The sequence below is a fragment of the Acanthochromis polyacanthus genome, chromosome 7 (assembly GCF_021347895.1).
Source record: "Acanthochromis polyacanthus isolate Apoly-LR-REF ecotype Palm Island chromosome 7, KAUST_Apoly_ChrSc, whole genome shotgun sequence".
In the NCBI taxonomy this organism is placed as follows: Eukaryota; Metazoa; Chordata; class Actinopteri; family Pomacentridae; genus Acanthochromis; species Acanthochromis polyacanthus.
The window spans coordinates 36,265,369-36,280,661 of record NC_067119.1 but is presented as its reverse complement, the minus strand read 5'-3'; the positions used below and the strand labels follow the sequence as shown (position 1 = coordinate 36,280,661).

At 40.1% G+C, this 15,293-nt stretch overlaps 1 protein-coding gene across 3 annotated transcripts in view; it reads left to right on the top strand.

Moving 5' to 3' along the window:
• apba1a (amyloid beta (A4) precursor protein-binding, family A, member 1a) overlaps positions 1-15,293 on the top strand; it is a 77,338-nt gene that overhangs the window by 2,246 nt on the left and 59,799 nt on the right. The gene's annotated exons all lie outside the window — the stretch shown is intronic.

Genomic DNA, 15,293 nt, shown 5'->3' with positions numbered 1-15,293 from the left:
GTAGTTGTATTGAGAGTATTTAGTTAGGAAAGTGAAAAGGGAGAAAAAAGGTGTCTGGGAAATATAATACCTGACTCCTTTTCCTCTTAGAACTGGAGCTGCATGTCAGCATTTGACTGACAGCTGCTGGCAGGTTGACAGACTGCTGTTACAACTGAAGTAGCTTGACTCACTGGATAGGTTGCGGGTGTAAGCCTGGCATTGGTCGATTATCTCACTCATCATTCTCCCTCGCTATCCGCATGTTGCAGTTTTCTACGGCCTGGTTAACAACACTAACAACTTCAGGGCAGCAAACAATCTACCTAAAAATGAAAGTAAAACTGAAAGTTTTGCAGTGGATTTATATCGTACAGTCAGGCAGGTCTCTTTATTTTTTGTGGTGGGTTATTCGCTTTAATCACAGTCTTTGTCGCCGTGCAAGCAAATGTTCTACCACAGCTAATCCAGTCGTCACTGTTTTGAGGGAACACTGAAGCGTTTTCCTTTTCATTGGTCACGCCCATAATGACTGTGATTGGCTTAGAGAAACACAAACAAGCAAGGGTGTTTTTCTCCCTATAGCAAAATAATAGTATGGTGCAGCACACAACTATGTTCCACAGAATGGGCTGGCTAAGCAAGATTATAGCTAAAGTTATGTAGCTGAAGGTGTGATATTGACACACCCACCCTCAGGCGTCCTCACATTCTCTCACTGTCCAAACAAATGTCCCACCAAACAACAGGATTTCTCACTGCCACCTACTGAAAGTTCTAGTAATTTACAGTATCAGTTATAACTATATACACAGCCACTCATTCAAGGGTTTTTCTGCATTTTTTTTCTGCTTACTATTTTCTATTAAGAACAATACTAAAGATATCAAATCTGTGATTTAAGACAGAGATAAGTAGTATACAGTGAAGTATAAACATTCTAAAACCTCTTTAAAGTGTCTTCAGAATAGCCTCCTTTTGCTTTGCTCATCACCTGGAGTGCTTTTCCAGCAGTCCTGAGGGAGTTCCTACAAATGCTGAGCACTTATCGGCTGTTTTTCCTTTATTCTGCAGTCCAACTTGTCCTAAACCATTTCAGCTGGGTTTAGGGATAGAGACTCTTTTGTGGAGGTCAGGTCATCTCATGCAGCACTTCATCACTTTGGTTCTTGGTCAGACAGGCCCCTGAAGGTGTTTTCTCTTGTTGTCCTGCTAGAAAATACATATAATGGTGGTTCCACTGAACTCAAACCAGATGGGAGGCGTGTCATTATAGAATGTTGTGGTAGCCATGTTTAGTGTTGCACTGAATTCTGAGTGGATGGGTAACAGTCCAAACAGCAAACACAAAAAGCTATCTTGCACAACTGATGGTCCCAAACACGTTAAAAAGAAAAGAAATTATATCAGCTGACTTATTACAAAACTTACCTGCTTACTGGAAACTATTCCAAGTGACAACTGCATAAAGCCAGTTAACATTTTGCTAATAGAGTCAGATCAAACTCCCTTATTGTCATTCAGTAATTAACATCTCAGATGCTATCACAAGACGAAACTACGATGCACTATACAGATAAAAACACAGAATAAAAACAGAGTAAATGTTGCATGGAATGAATATTATGCCAATAACATACAAATAGTCTGTAAAGCAGTCATCAAGGTAAACAGTGGCCACTTTGAGGAATACTAAAATATGAAACGTATTTTGCTTTGCTTAGACTTGTTTTGCTCACAACGTAATTCAATAAAGGCTCCAGAGTGCAAACGTTTTGGTTGCACAGGCAACCAACAGTCTGTCATTTGCAGCTGAACATTTTCATTTGTCACATCAGTAGACCTGACGACTGGGATGTTTCTGCATGGAGTTTGCATGTTCCTCCTGTGCCTTCATGCGTTCTCCTCAGGTTCTCCAGCTGCATGACACAGTCCAAAACATGCTGAGGTTAATTGGTAATTCTAAATTGTCCGTAGGTGTGAATGTGAGTGTTCTTGGTTGTCTGTCTCTCGGTGTTGCCCTGTGATGGACTGGCAAATTGTCCAGGATGAACCCTCTCTTCACCCTAAGTCAGCTGAGATTGATTCAGCACACCTGCAACCCTACAGAGGATATAGAAGAAAGTGGATGGATGGATATTTTGTGCACAGTCTGAGTACACATATCAGTGACGTTTCATATGCTGCTTAGTTAAGGTATTTTGCCTTATTGCAGACAATACTGAATCCCATGCTTTTTGGATGTTTTGGTGTCCTGCATCCACTTTATTGGTGTTATTGCATTCTGGTAATGGTGTTTACTTGTGTTTGATAACTTGCTGTGCTCTCACTGTTTGCTGCTGTCACACAGTTTGATCTCAGCTCATTTAGTTTGCTTGCTATGAACACCGTTGATGCATAATTTATGAGCAAAACCATGTGGACATCAGATCACTCTTGGTTTGGAGAGGGGTCAGCTGACTGTTTAGTTTGGCCAGTAACTCCCAGTAAGTACAAGTGCACTGTTGACCATACAGTAATAAACCCACCACTATTGTCTCTGCTACTAGCTCTACTCCCTCTGCCAATGCCCATTTTCAGCTCCTTTGTGCCAGTCTCCAGTTGGAGAACATCTGGACTGGGCAGCTTATTACATAGTGATTTTTCTTTATCGTTTGTGGCACAGCATCCTCTTCACAACGCTGAAGCCCACTGGTTACACTGTAAAAAAAAAAAAAGTTGTCCTGGCAAACCTACATGAAGAAGCTGGGAGCACCAGTACAACCAATGCAAAAATATATTCTGAAACTCTGTCATACGTGTCATTTCATAATTTTTATAACTGCAATTGGGTTCTAAATGTAGAAATTAGTCACAATTGTGTGATTTGTGCAGCTTCAGATAATGGAAGCTTAAGAAAGTGTCCATAACAGGTTAGATTAATGAGGCACCAGTAGTATCTCTTCTTCTACTGAATTTTGTGTAGTCTTGCTGAAACATAGGTCTATTAGTGCTTCATTTGTTGCTTACAGCTGATGATAGAATTCTGTACTCTCAGCTTATGAAACACTTGTAATGCTAACCCTGTCACATGCAGATTCACTGTTTATAAGTTACAGCCAAATTGTTACACACTGGCTTCATCAGGTTGAGCATACAGCATTTATGTGTGAAGCTTATTATTACAGGAACTCTACAGCTTTTCTACTTATAAAGGATATAACAGCGAAAACATAACTTACCATAGTAAATTATACCGAAATAACAGTCATCATTAAACTGTTCTGTAAAATCATTCCCTCCAAACATCACCAAACAACACCATAAAACTGAATTTCACTCTTGTTGGTAGTCAAAGATAGGCAGCACTTGCCTGTCAAAGGTGGTGGTGGTGGTGGTGGTGGGGGGGCAGCAATGTGTTTTTATTTATAATTAGATTAATGAGTAAGGACCACAGCAGCTGGGATAGGCTCCAGCACCCCCCGCGACCCTAGGGAGGATAAAGCGGTATATAGAGAATGGATGGACCACAGCAGCATTCAATCAGACCAAAAATGCATTTGCAACTATGAAAACCGTGTTTAACAAGCCATTTCCTTGGTGATTCCTAGATTGATATATGGAGTCAGACTCTGATTACTGGCAAAAATTTTTTTAGACTCTCTCTCTCAGCATGACTGAATGTCTCTGTCTGCTCCAGTGTCCACACCTGGGTTCAAGCCTCTGTTGTGACAGTATGAGCTAGCCGAAATATGAACCAAACTGACACTAAATCTAGCTCTAACTGGGTGTCGATCCCCTGCAGATCCATCAGGCTGTAGCCAACTAGTGGGCAGGGATGCACCGATCCTCATTTTTTTGCCTCCAGTCTGATCCCGATACCTGAATTTGGATATTTGCTGATGGTAGTGTCTACAGATACAGACCCGTACTCGTAGCCTGTGGGCTACGGATACGGCACTTTCCATTTGCCAGACAGATACGGACCGTACGTGAGTCTCGCGAGTCAAGAAGCTGCTAACCACTGCAAACTGTTGAAAGGTAAGCAAAGGTTAAGGTTAGGGTTAGTGTTAGGGTTAGGTTTAGGGTCCGTACCTGTAGTACCGATGCTACGGGTCAGTACCGCTAGCGTCTACCGGGAGTCACGTGACCAGATCTCGCGTATCTGATTTGCCAATGGCAAGTGCCGTATCCGTAGCCTGTGGACTACGGGTACGGGTCCGTACCTCTAGCAACAACCTTTGCTGATACCGATACTATTCCGATACCAGAGTAGTTGATGCTACAAGATCCAGTATACTTAATTTGTGCTGATCAGATGAAGCAGCCCTTTGTATTTTATTTGGAGAGGGGTAGTGTTAAAGAAGGCTATCCTTTGTGTGTATCTGTCTTGGATTTAATCAATATTGATAGATAATTTGAAACCCTTAAAGCCGCATGTCCACTAGATGCGGTTTTCCCGCACTTCAACGCGCCGCATCTGAAAATTGCACGAATGGCGGGTGGTCACTAGCGGGACACAGTATTGTCACGTGACAGCGCTCGAACAACAGCAGGCCACTACGTGGCACATGACATTGCTGTCAGCTTGATAGTCACTCAGATGAGTCGGATAAACACAGTGGGTTGGCTGGAAACTTTCTTATATTTCGAAAACACTTCAGCGAAAAGTATTTCTGAAAGCGTTTGAGGCAAGAAATAAGCTGTGTAGTAGCGGAATCTGTCCTTTTAGGTCAGCGATGGCTAGTTTAGACTTCTGAGGACAGTTTCACGATGCGTGACATCTCCGCACGCTGTGTCAAATTTGCATGAAGAAGTCAAGTCTACTTTATGGAAATGAGCTCCGGGTGAACACACCAGATCGCAGCTGAAAACGCACCGCATGTTGCATGCTGGTCTGGTTGCGGTGCGTTTCCAGCTGCGATCCGGTGTGTTTACCCGGAGTGCAACCCGGCGTTGTGACAATTACCTGCCAGAGCAGGTTATTTTCAGAGTTTCAACTTGAAAGGGCTTGGAAAAGCGCCACCCTTTCTCAGTCTTTTGGACATGACCTCACCATTTGTCAAAAGTCCAGTGGAGTGCATAAATTGTAAGAGGCTCTCTTCAGAGGGAGAGAGTTTTTAGATACTGGATCCTTTGACTTTTCCCGAGTATGTTCTCTATGAATGATACAGATTCTCAGCTGAGGGAACACGCTACGTATACAAACTAGTCTGGTGTACATTTCTCATGCCACAAAAACAAGCCGTACAAATGCAGTTTCCCAATCAGTCTGTATTGGGTTGTTTTTTGCCAAAGAAACCTGCATGCATTTAGTTTGTGATGCAGAAAATCTAAGGAAGAATACTATGTGCTACAGCATCTATAAGGTTGTTCATGCTCTGATTGAGCTGCAGAACATGTTTGTTTTTTGCCCTGGCCATTTGCCCACAGTGACTTAAAGAAGGCTTTTATAAAATTGCAGGTAGTCTGCATTATTTTTCACTTCATTATTAAATAGAATCATGGTTAGTTGTATGTAAATTCTAATATACGGATTTAACTACTTTATACAGGGAGGGGCACATGTTCCTCTCCCTGTGAAGGAGGTCAACATGTGAAGTTACTTCATTAAGTTAGTAGAAGCCTGTGGGCAGACAACAAAAAGACTTAGATGTATACATTAGGACTTGGGTCCAACCTCACAATATATGTTTAAGATAAAGTTGCACCCATAGGCCTCTCTGTGTACACAGAGAGCATATCCTGATCAGTGAGCTCCACCTGAAAAAATATTTAAGAGAATTCTTTATTCAAACACAACAGTGATAAGAGTACATGAAAACTTGCCTAGACATTTACCTCTGCGTGTGAGTCCAAAAGGGTTTGCTTCGTGTAATTTTCAAGTACCCGTCATAAGACAGCGTCACACCTAAATATACTTCTTCAATATATTGTTTAGGAATGCTGTAGGATATCAAGTTCAGACTTTTAAAGCTACATTGTATAACTGTCATGCTGGAAATAAAAGGCTGTCGTTAGAGTGGACAAATTAACTCACAAATTTACACGACCAACAGTTTTTTTGCCAGCATTCCTCCCTTGCCCTATTTGCAGCAACAGTGTTGCTTTTTGCAATTATATAGTTTTTTATATTCTCATAGCTATCCATTATGATAACCTGTTCCTCATGAGTAAAGTAGGTGGCACACGAAGAAGAAGAATCAAATGACGAACATATATGAACATGCACAGAACCTAATTCAGAAGAGCTGGGTTGACAAAGACAGTTGATAATCACCTTCATGATACTCATACTTGATTGAGGCTTTAGTTTTTGTTGAGCCAACTTGTACAAAGAAAGCCCTCAGACCTCTTATTCTATGCCCAGAGAGGTTTTAACAAAGTGGTAGCAGAAACTGATAGCAGAATCCAATCTATTTTCCAGGCAGTAAATGAAAGTCAAATGATATGTCAAGTCTGAGTGATGTCTAAGCCAGGGTTTTCTACAGAGGAGTGTAATTGGTGGCAGGTGAGTCAGCCTCTGCTCAGGTGTTTGCACTTGCAGCTGATTAGGCAGCAGTTCACTATGACAGGGAGAGAGGGAAGGAGGAGCAGAGACTGCAGCAAATCAGGGCTGGGGCAGGAATCCTGACACTGCTGCATTTCATTATGGAATACATACTACATTGCAATAGATGAAGGCTTATGTATTGTCTAGTATTTAGTTTGACTGAAGCGTCTTTATGTTGGTTCAAATTTTTGGGATTTTATTTTTCTTGCAGGGATCCGAATATTCGGATCTCAAATTAAATATTTGGATATCACCGTCACGACCAAATATTCAGATATTCGGGTCCAACCCTAGCTCAGACTGTATGATAAAATAAGTGGACATCTTGGCAGACATGTAAAAGGAACCTTTTGATACAGACAAATAGAATTTATTTGTTTGGGAAGGTTCCTGCTGGTTCATTGCTGTATCAGTTAAAATCAGTGAGAAATGTTTCCTCCAAGATGCAATTCAAGCCTCTGAGGGCTGTACTATGAAGCCAGTTTGGCACAGTCAGGCTTTGTTTATGTAAGCTGGCTCAACAAAAACTAAGCCCCAGTCAGAGATAACAGATATTTAGATATTTAACCCTGCTTTCTTTGATAACTCAGACTTTGTGCCTCGGGCTCTGAGTGCGTTCACATTAAAAGAGACGAATTCCGCATCATGTGATTCTTCCTCCACACAAAATAAAACTATGGTGTCCCACCTATTTTAGTCATCAGGTTATCTTAAATGGACAACAATGAGGAATATAAGAAATGTATTATGTTCTAAAGCACTTTCACTGTAAATGATGCAATAAAGGAATGCTGGTAGAAAACTGATAGACATTTATTAATATATATTTTTTGACAGATCAATGCAGCGGCATATTTGTATCTTAGAGCTGTTAAACTTTATACTTCATATATAGAATTCGGAGGAGACAATTTGGTTAAAAGGAGACATTCGTTGCAGCCAATTTAAATCCTAAACTCTGAACTATAATAATAAAATCTGCTATTTGGTGACAAGATCTGACCTATAGATTTAGAAAGGTAGTAATGGTGTCAAAACTGCCACTCCTATCATACGACCTGTAGGCATGGAAAAACGACCAACTCTCATATCATAAAAGACGGTGCACAGCTGAGTGTGTACAGCTGAGTATCCTCAGTTCTTCTTGGGTTGTTGTATCACTGCTACGAATTACTCCTGGATTTTTTTGCTGACAAATAAATCCCACAGCCCTCTGAATGCTGCCTTCTCTTGGTGATTTTTTTGATGATCTTTAAAGAAACTTTTTAGACATTTGAACACTCTGACCTTGCTTTGTACCTTAGTTTACACTTTATCAGTGCCCCAAGATATATTATATTAGGATTTGGCTCAGTATAATTGAACAGAGAACACAGCAGATGGAAATCAGTACCAAAGTGTCTAATTACAAAGTGCAAAAATGAGAGGTAATGTGTACTAGGTGAACTGGAAGTGAAACACAGAACTGCAATCTCTAGAATGACGGGAAGCATAAACTTAACAATTAAGAAAGCTAGACAATTGCCTCATACATGATCGCTTGTATTTATTGTAGCATTATGACAAATCGGGAAGAAAATACAAATAAAAAAAAATCACCCTTAAGTTAAGTACACCTTTGTCTGCATGTATATTAATATGTTTTTATTATAGTAAAAAAAAATGACCAAACTAATGACCAAAAGATGTTATTATTTCTCGCTAATTCTAAAAGACTACAGTGCTGAGGGCGAAAAAGTATTTTGGCTGTTTGTAACAATTCCAACAAAAGCATTCTAATACCAGAAAGAAGAGAGGTCTGAGGCACTCCGAGTACCTAAAAGTCCTTTATTGACTCATGGACAGCAGTTAACGCGTTTCAGCGTTCAGGTGGCTCGGACCTCTCTTCCTTTTGGCTGTTTCAATGGATTTTTTCCAATAGATCCTGAAGAGCACCCGTTATGCTTCTCTTTACTCACTGATGCACTCACCTTTTGCCTGTTTACTGTTTACTACCACAATTCTCACTGAAATCACTTGAAACTCACAAAAGTAACAATAAATAAAAATTTATTGAAAATTAAATAATCAAAAACAGCCATTACTTTTGAATTGTTGATTAACATAATTATTTTAAAAAACAAACTCATGAAACAGGCCTGGACAAAAATGATGGTACCTCTATAAAAGATTGAAGAGTGACATGATTAACTCAGGTGTGTCATTTAATTGACATCACAGGTGTTTCCAAACTCATAATCAGTCAGTCTGCCTATTTAAAGGGAGACAAGTAGTCACCCTGCTGTTTGGTGAAAAGGTGTGTACCACACTGAACATGGACAACAGAAAGCGAAGGAGAGAATTGTCCCAGGACATCCGAAAAAAAATGATAGACAAACATCTTAAAGGTAAAGGCTATAAGACCATCTCTAAACAGCTTGAAGTTCCTGTGACAACAGTGGCTCATATTATTCAGAAGTTCAAGACCCACGGGACAGTAGCCAACCTCCCTGGACGTGGCCGCAAGAGGAAAATTGATGACAAATTGAAGAGACGGATCGTTCGAATTGTATCCAAAGAGCCCAGAGCAACCTCCAAAGAAATTAAAGGTGAACTCCAAGGCCAAGGTACATCAGTGTCAGATCGCACCATTCGTCGTTGTTTGAGCCAAAGTGGACTTCATGGGAGACGACCAAGGAGGACACCACTGCTGAAAAAACTCATAAAAAAGCGAGACTGGAATTTGCAAAAATGCATGTTGACAAGCCACAAAGCTTCTGGGAGAATGTCCTTTGGACAGATGAGACCAAACTGGAGCTTTTTGGTAAGGCACATCAACTCTATGTTCATAGACTCAAAAACCAAGCATACGAGGAAAAGAACACTGTCCCTACGGTGAAACATGGAGGAGGCTCAGTAATGTTTTGGGGCTGCTTTGCTGCATCTGGCACAGGGTGTCTTGAAAGTGTGCAAGGTACGATGAAATCTGAAGACTATCAAGGCATTCTGGAGAGAAATGTGCTGCCTAGTGTCAGAAAGCTTGGTCTCAGTCGCAGGTCATGGGTCTTCCAACAGGACAACGATCCAAAACACACAGCCAAAAACACCCAAGAATGGCTGAGAGAAAAGCGTTGGACTATTCTAAAGTGGCCTTCTATGAGCCCAGATCTGAATCCCATTGAACATATGTGGAAGGAGCTGAAACATGCCATTTGGAGAAGACACCCATCAAACCTGAGACAACTGGAGCTGTTTGCTCATGAGGAGTGGGCCAAAATACCTGTTGACAGCTGCAGAACGCTCATTGACAAATACAGAAATGGTTTAATTGCAGTGATTGCCTCAAAAGGTTGTGCAACAAAATATTAAGTTATGGGTACCATCATTTTTGTCCAGCCCTATTTCATTAGTTTGTTTTTTTCAATAATTATGTTAATCAACAATTCAAAAGTGATGGCTGATTTTGATTATTTAATTTTCAATAAATTTTTATTTATTGTTACTTTTGTGAGTTTCAAGTGATTTCAGTGAGAATTGTGGGTTTTTCCTTCTTTAACTGAGGGGTACCAACAATTTTGTCCACGTGTGTACATCTCATTACTTTAATTGCAGTTTCCATCAGTTTAATTCCATAACAGCAAAATGACGAAGTTGAAGGGAATAGAATAATACACACTATAAGATATAGAACACTATAAGGCAAGCATATTATGCATGAAGGAAACTAAAACTCAGCATGAAAGTAAAGAACTATACTTTTAACTTAATGTAATGAGAACTTCATCCCTTCTATTGGGAGCATTGAGTCTTTTACTGTATGTTATCCTCTCCTTTCTTGGCATGTCTGATGTACCTTCTTCAAAGTAACAAATTAATAATAAAACATGACATTCTTTATAAAATAGTAATAATTATAGTACTAATAGTAAGATCTAATAGTAATGTAAGTTTGTAATACCATTATTTAAAAATGTTTAATGTCATTACAGTAGCTCAATATGTATATACAATACATTAATTTTTATTTGAAATAAACTCTGTATAACATGTGGCAGGGGTAAGAAGCACCCTATGATCCAGAGTCAGACCCTAAGGTGTTTCTTCCAGTTAAGATGATAGCTAGGCTTGTAATTATTTAGCTAATTTGATTAGTTATTATAATGAGATTTGTTACATTGCAACAATGTTTTTTTAAACAAATGGATTTATTCAGATATTAATTATATTCATTCAATTTATATTAAAATCACAGATATAGAGCTTGACTGACCAAACTCTAGAACACTGCACTAAAATGTTGTGGAAATGAATAACATTAATCATCTTGTTACAAAGCAGCATTCTGCTGGGAAACCTTGTGTTCTGATATTCGTAGGACAGTGCCTCCTGCCCCACAGGAAAAACATCTTGAGGAGCATGACAAGAGTCCAAGGCCTTCAAACTTATGAGATCTGCCAATCTTCTCAAATTCTGTAAACCTTCCATGTGTTTTTTCCCAATAAATGTTCAAATGATCAAATGATCCAGTATCTGAAAAAAATCAACAACGAAAAAGATCAGTACCTGAAATGCTAGGCCCTGTGACATACACATACACATACACATATGCAATAATAACTACATAGCAGAATAGAAAAGACAAATGAAATGATACCCCAGTACTAACCTAATAGTGCCACAAATTGAGAAAATAATCTTAAACAGGAGGTGCATCCTTTAGGTAGTAAGTCCAAGACTGATGTTAAAAGCCATATTTTCCTGGTCTTTCCCAGCTGTAGTTTTGTAGCAGCTACACATGGGCAGGAAGTGACATGTTGTGAAGGTTTGGGGGCACTGCTGCATCCTGGAGAGGTCACCTCCTCATCTGCCCTCCCACAGAGAGTAATTATGTTTGTGCTTTCCATGATAGCCAGTGGTCATGCTGCCTGTGAGAGTGAGAGAGAGGGGAGAAGAGGCAATGATGTGCCAGCCTTTAAGTATTCTCTCTTCTAGTCAATGCCACTGTCTGGTGAACAGTAACATAACACTCTATTACTGAATCACATACACGTCACCACTTGACAGAGCTCTATGAAAGAGAGTCATTGTTAAGTCAACATAAATCACAGTGTAAAAGACAAAAACCCCCAGCGCTAACTTATTTGTTTAACTGGCCTGCTTAAACTGCTGCATTCTAAACTAAAACACTGCTATGTCTGATTACAGTCTTACAGTGATGCTGGGATGTCTGTGACTAACTCTTGCTCATCAACCAAATGATGAAACATAAAAGCACAGGGTTCACTGACAGCATATTTAATTTGTTTACCTACAATATCCACTTTCAAGGTTTTTTTTGTTTGTTTTTTTTTAAACGATTCTTACCGCGAGACATACAAGGTGTGAACAAAAAATGTTTTGTTTTGAACTCTGACTCAACAGTTGAACCCTGACATATGAATTTCTAGTGCATGACCATGTGAAGGATAAAGAAAACAATGAGCTGACAGGCCTTGTTTTAGAAACTGCAGCCACTTCCACCGTGAAAACTGCTGTTTCTTGTCTTGGTGGAAGCCACAGACCCAGACCTCGTCACAAGTTTTGATTTTAGTCAAAATTTGATCACCCCAGCTGCTGACAGACAGAGGAAGAGATGTATTCTTCTCTCCTCCAGTTTGTGGTCAGTGGAGAAAACACAAATGGCCACCTAGCAATGGCTACGTTTTAATAGCTCCAAAAATAAACATTGACTGGCTCCTTGAAAAGATCTTAGTAAAATATTTAAAAAGTTAGCACATTCTTGAATCATGAGAATATACACTATCAGTCAAAAGTGTGGACACACCTTCTTGTTCAGTGCTTTTTATTTATTTGTTTTACTTTCTGCTTTGTAGATTAATACAGAAGATTAACACTGTTTTAGTTTACAACATCATTCCATATGTTTTCTTTTATAGTTTTGATATATTCACTATTAATCTACAATGTAAAAAATAGTTAAATAAAAACCACTGAATGAGAAGATGTGTCCAAACTTTTGACTGGTAGTGTATTTGTTAACCCTTGATCCTTTACCTAACACACAAAAAATGTCCCTAATCTTAACATATTCTTATGTTAGTTGCAAGTGACAAATTTAATGACAAAAGTTATGTCAAAGATCCTGATGGAAAGAGTTGTAAAAAAGGTGTAACAAATCCAAAAACTGAAACATTACACTAGTACTAGAATTCCATTTATGCTTGGTAGCAACTCAGAGAATAGCCACAGGTAATGTATGAAGTGGAGCTGTAGATTGCCTCCTGGGGAGATACATGATATTGGAGCTCTTCTTGCTTTTCATAGCAACATGTCACTTTCTTATCATTTCAATAGAGCATTATATTATCAGCTACCACAGTCTTTAGACATGCTGGTGCAATTCTGTCTTCAATATGTTCCCTGGACAAAACTGGGGAGTCATATCGAGTTCAGTTGCAGTGAAGGCTCAGCAGATGGAGTAGTAGGCTCATGGCTGTGTGTGGGCAGACACTTCAAATGCTCAATTCCATCTAACAGTTGTAGCTCCTCTATGTTGTGCTACCTAATGTGCTGGACTGCAGAAGCCACTATTACAATTTGTCCAGATCTGTCCTCCAGCACAGTGAAAGTGTTCCATGCTCTCTTTCTATGGCAGAGCTGGACAGGTCCACCTTTAGACCAACACGCCCTCAGTGGCTGGCGTAATCCAGATATACCACAGCGATAGGTGCACTAACAGCAGGGAGACTCAGCTTGGCAACACATGCCACTTCTTGAAGTACCACCTGGCGCTGCTCTTTGCAGGTAGAGCAGAGCTTCTTTAGAGTACAGTCCTTTAAAGTCTAACCACACCCACACTATCAACACTTTCATTTATTATTCATCTAAGCAGGGTGTTCTTCAATGGTATTGACATATTGATCATGAGCAATAGAGCATTACACTCAGTATGTTTTACAGCATTCTCTCCTCATGCTCGTGGGTTGAACTGTCTTTGATTTGGAATTTAGAGGAGCTTTATGTTGCCAGTCAGAAGTCTGTGGAAGCTTGACCACTGTGGAGTCACTGTCGCGGTAGAAAGTGACTGGTTTACCACTTTGAGCCTTTGGCAGATTTATTATATTTCTATACAGTGTCAATAGACTCTGGTTGGACTCTTTTGCATGTCAGGAATCGTGGATTGTTTGTGTCCCTTTATACAACCATTCAGTAAGGTCTTGCAGGGTATAAACCTACTTACTACTGCTGCAGATCATGGCCATTGTTAGATAGTACTCAGCAAAGCTATTCCTACAGCTACTGGGCAGCTTGCTGAGGAGTGTGTCTTTGTGGGATCCAAATATTAATTTAAACTAGCCAAGACCGTCCATTTTTCTCAACATTACCACCAGTGTATTAAATGCAGATGAGAACCCTTGGAACACATATGCATCAGCAATTTTCACTTCAGGTGAGTCTAAAATATACAACAATTCTCCTTGGCCCAACTGAACATACCATTGTAATGAAGCATGCATTACACTTTTGTTCATTGAGATATCTCTTTAGCACCTGACAAGCACAAGGCAAGTTAAGAGCTTATGTGGATCAAGTAAGCTGTCTGGGGCACTTTTCAATTCTAAAGTCACTTTCTCTTCCAGAACTAAATTGAGGCAGTTTAGGCTTTATAATGCCATATGATGTAGTCATGGTTCTTTCCTTCATGTTTAGTACTGCAGGATTGTTAAAGGGGACATCCTTGGACTGAAGTTCTAGGGTACATAGATGCAAACTGAGGTTAGTATGCTGCCAGCTGAAGCCAAGGCTGGTATTGTGGTGGTTGAGCCATATGGAGCTGGTCAGTGTGGTGCTAAAAAAGCAACTCTACACCATTTAGGTAGCTGTTAAGTAAGTACAGAAAAGGACTGTATTTTTAGCCCAGGGTGGCTGAATGGTGCAGGTGCAAACCCTGGTGGTGGCCCAGTTTAAGCTGAGCAGTAGCCGGATGAGCATACCGAGCAAAGCTCAGCTGTTGTGGTGCTGAACAGGCTGCAGTGTGGCGTGTACAGGCTGATGTGGAGAGTGGACATGGTGAGGTGCAGCTTGAACAAGACGTGGTACAGGCTGAAAGGCTTAAGGTTCAAGCCATAGAGGTGGTAGTGGTTTCTCTGTTCAGCACGACAGGTTATGGTGAAGCTAAATGATTTAGATGATGCCATGCTACAGGCAGTTAGGTTGACCTGATGGGCTGAGCTGGTTGCTGACCATATGCCATTGCTGAAATGTTTTCTAAGAATAGGCTTTATTGGGACTTTTTCTAAAACCATTTTTGGAGTAAAGACAGGAACGTCCAGGGTATTGTGGTGGGGGCTTCTCATGTTAGTACATGGGATACCTGCTCAACCAGGTGAGTTAGTATAGTGCAGTGTGGCACGATCTGGCTCAACCAACTAACTGAAAACAATAGACTGGGTGACTATAGCTGGCCTAATTTTCCTAACCCAGTGATCTAACACAGCAGCTCCTCTACTTCAGCTAAAGTGTTATTTGAGGGGGTTGGCAATCAGGACATATCCGTAAATCAATTAAATATTATACCATCAAATGACCACAAGGGGTCAGGGCATGAACATTAATGAGACTAATATCACACTGGCTTCAACAAGTTGAAGGACACATGACCAGGCTGGACTGTCAGGAGTTAGTTCAGCATGCTGCTAAACACAAACTAGTATAAAGAACACAAATTGTAGTCTAAAAACTGGATTAAACAAGCACCTCATGTGCGAAGCTAATGGCCAGTTAATCACCGCATTAGCTTCTA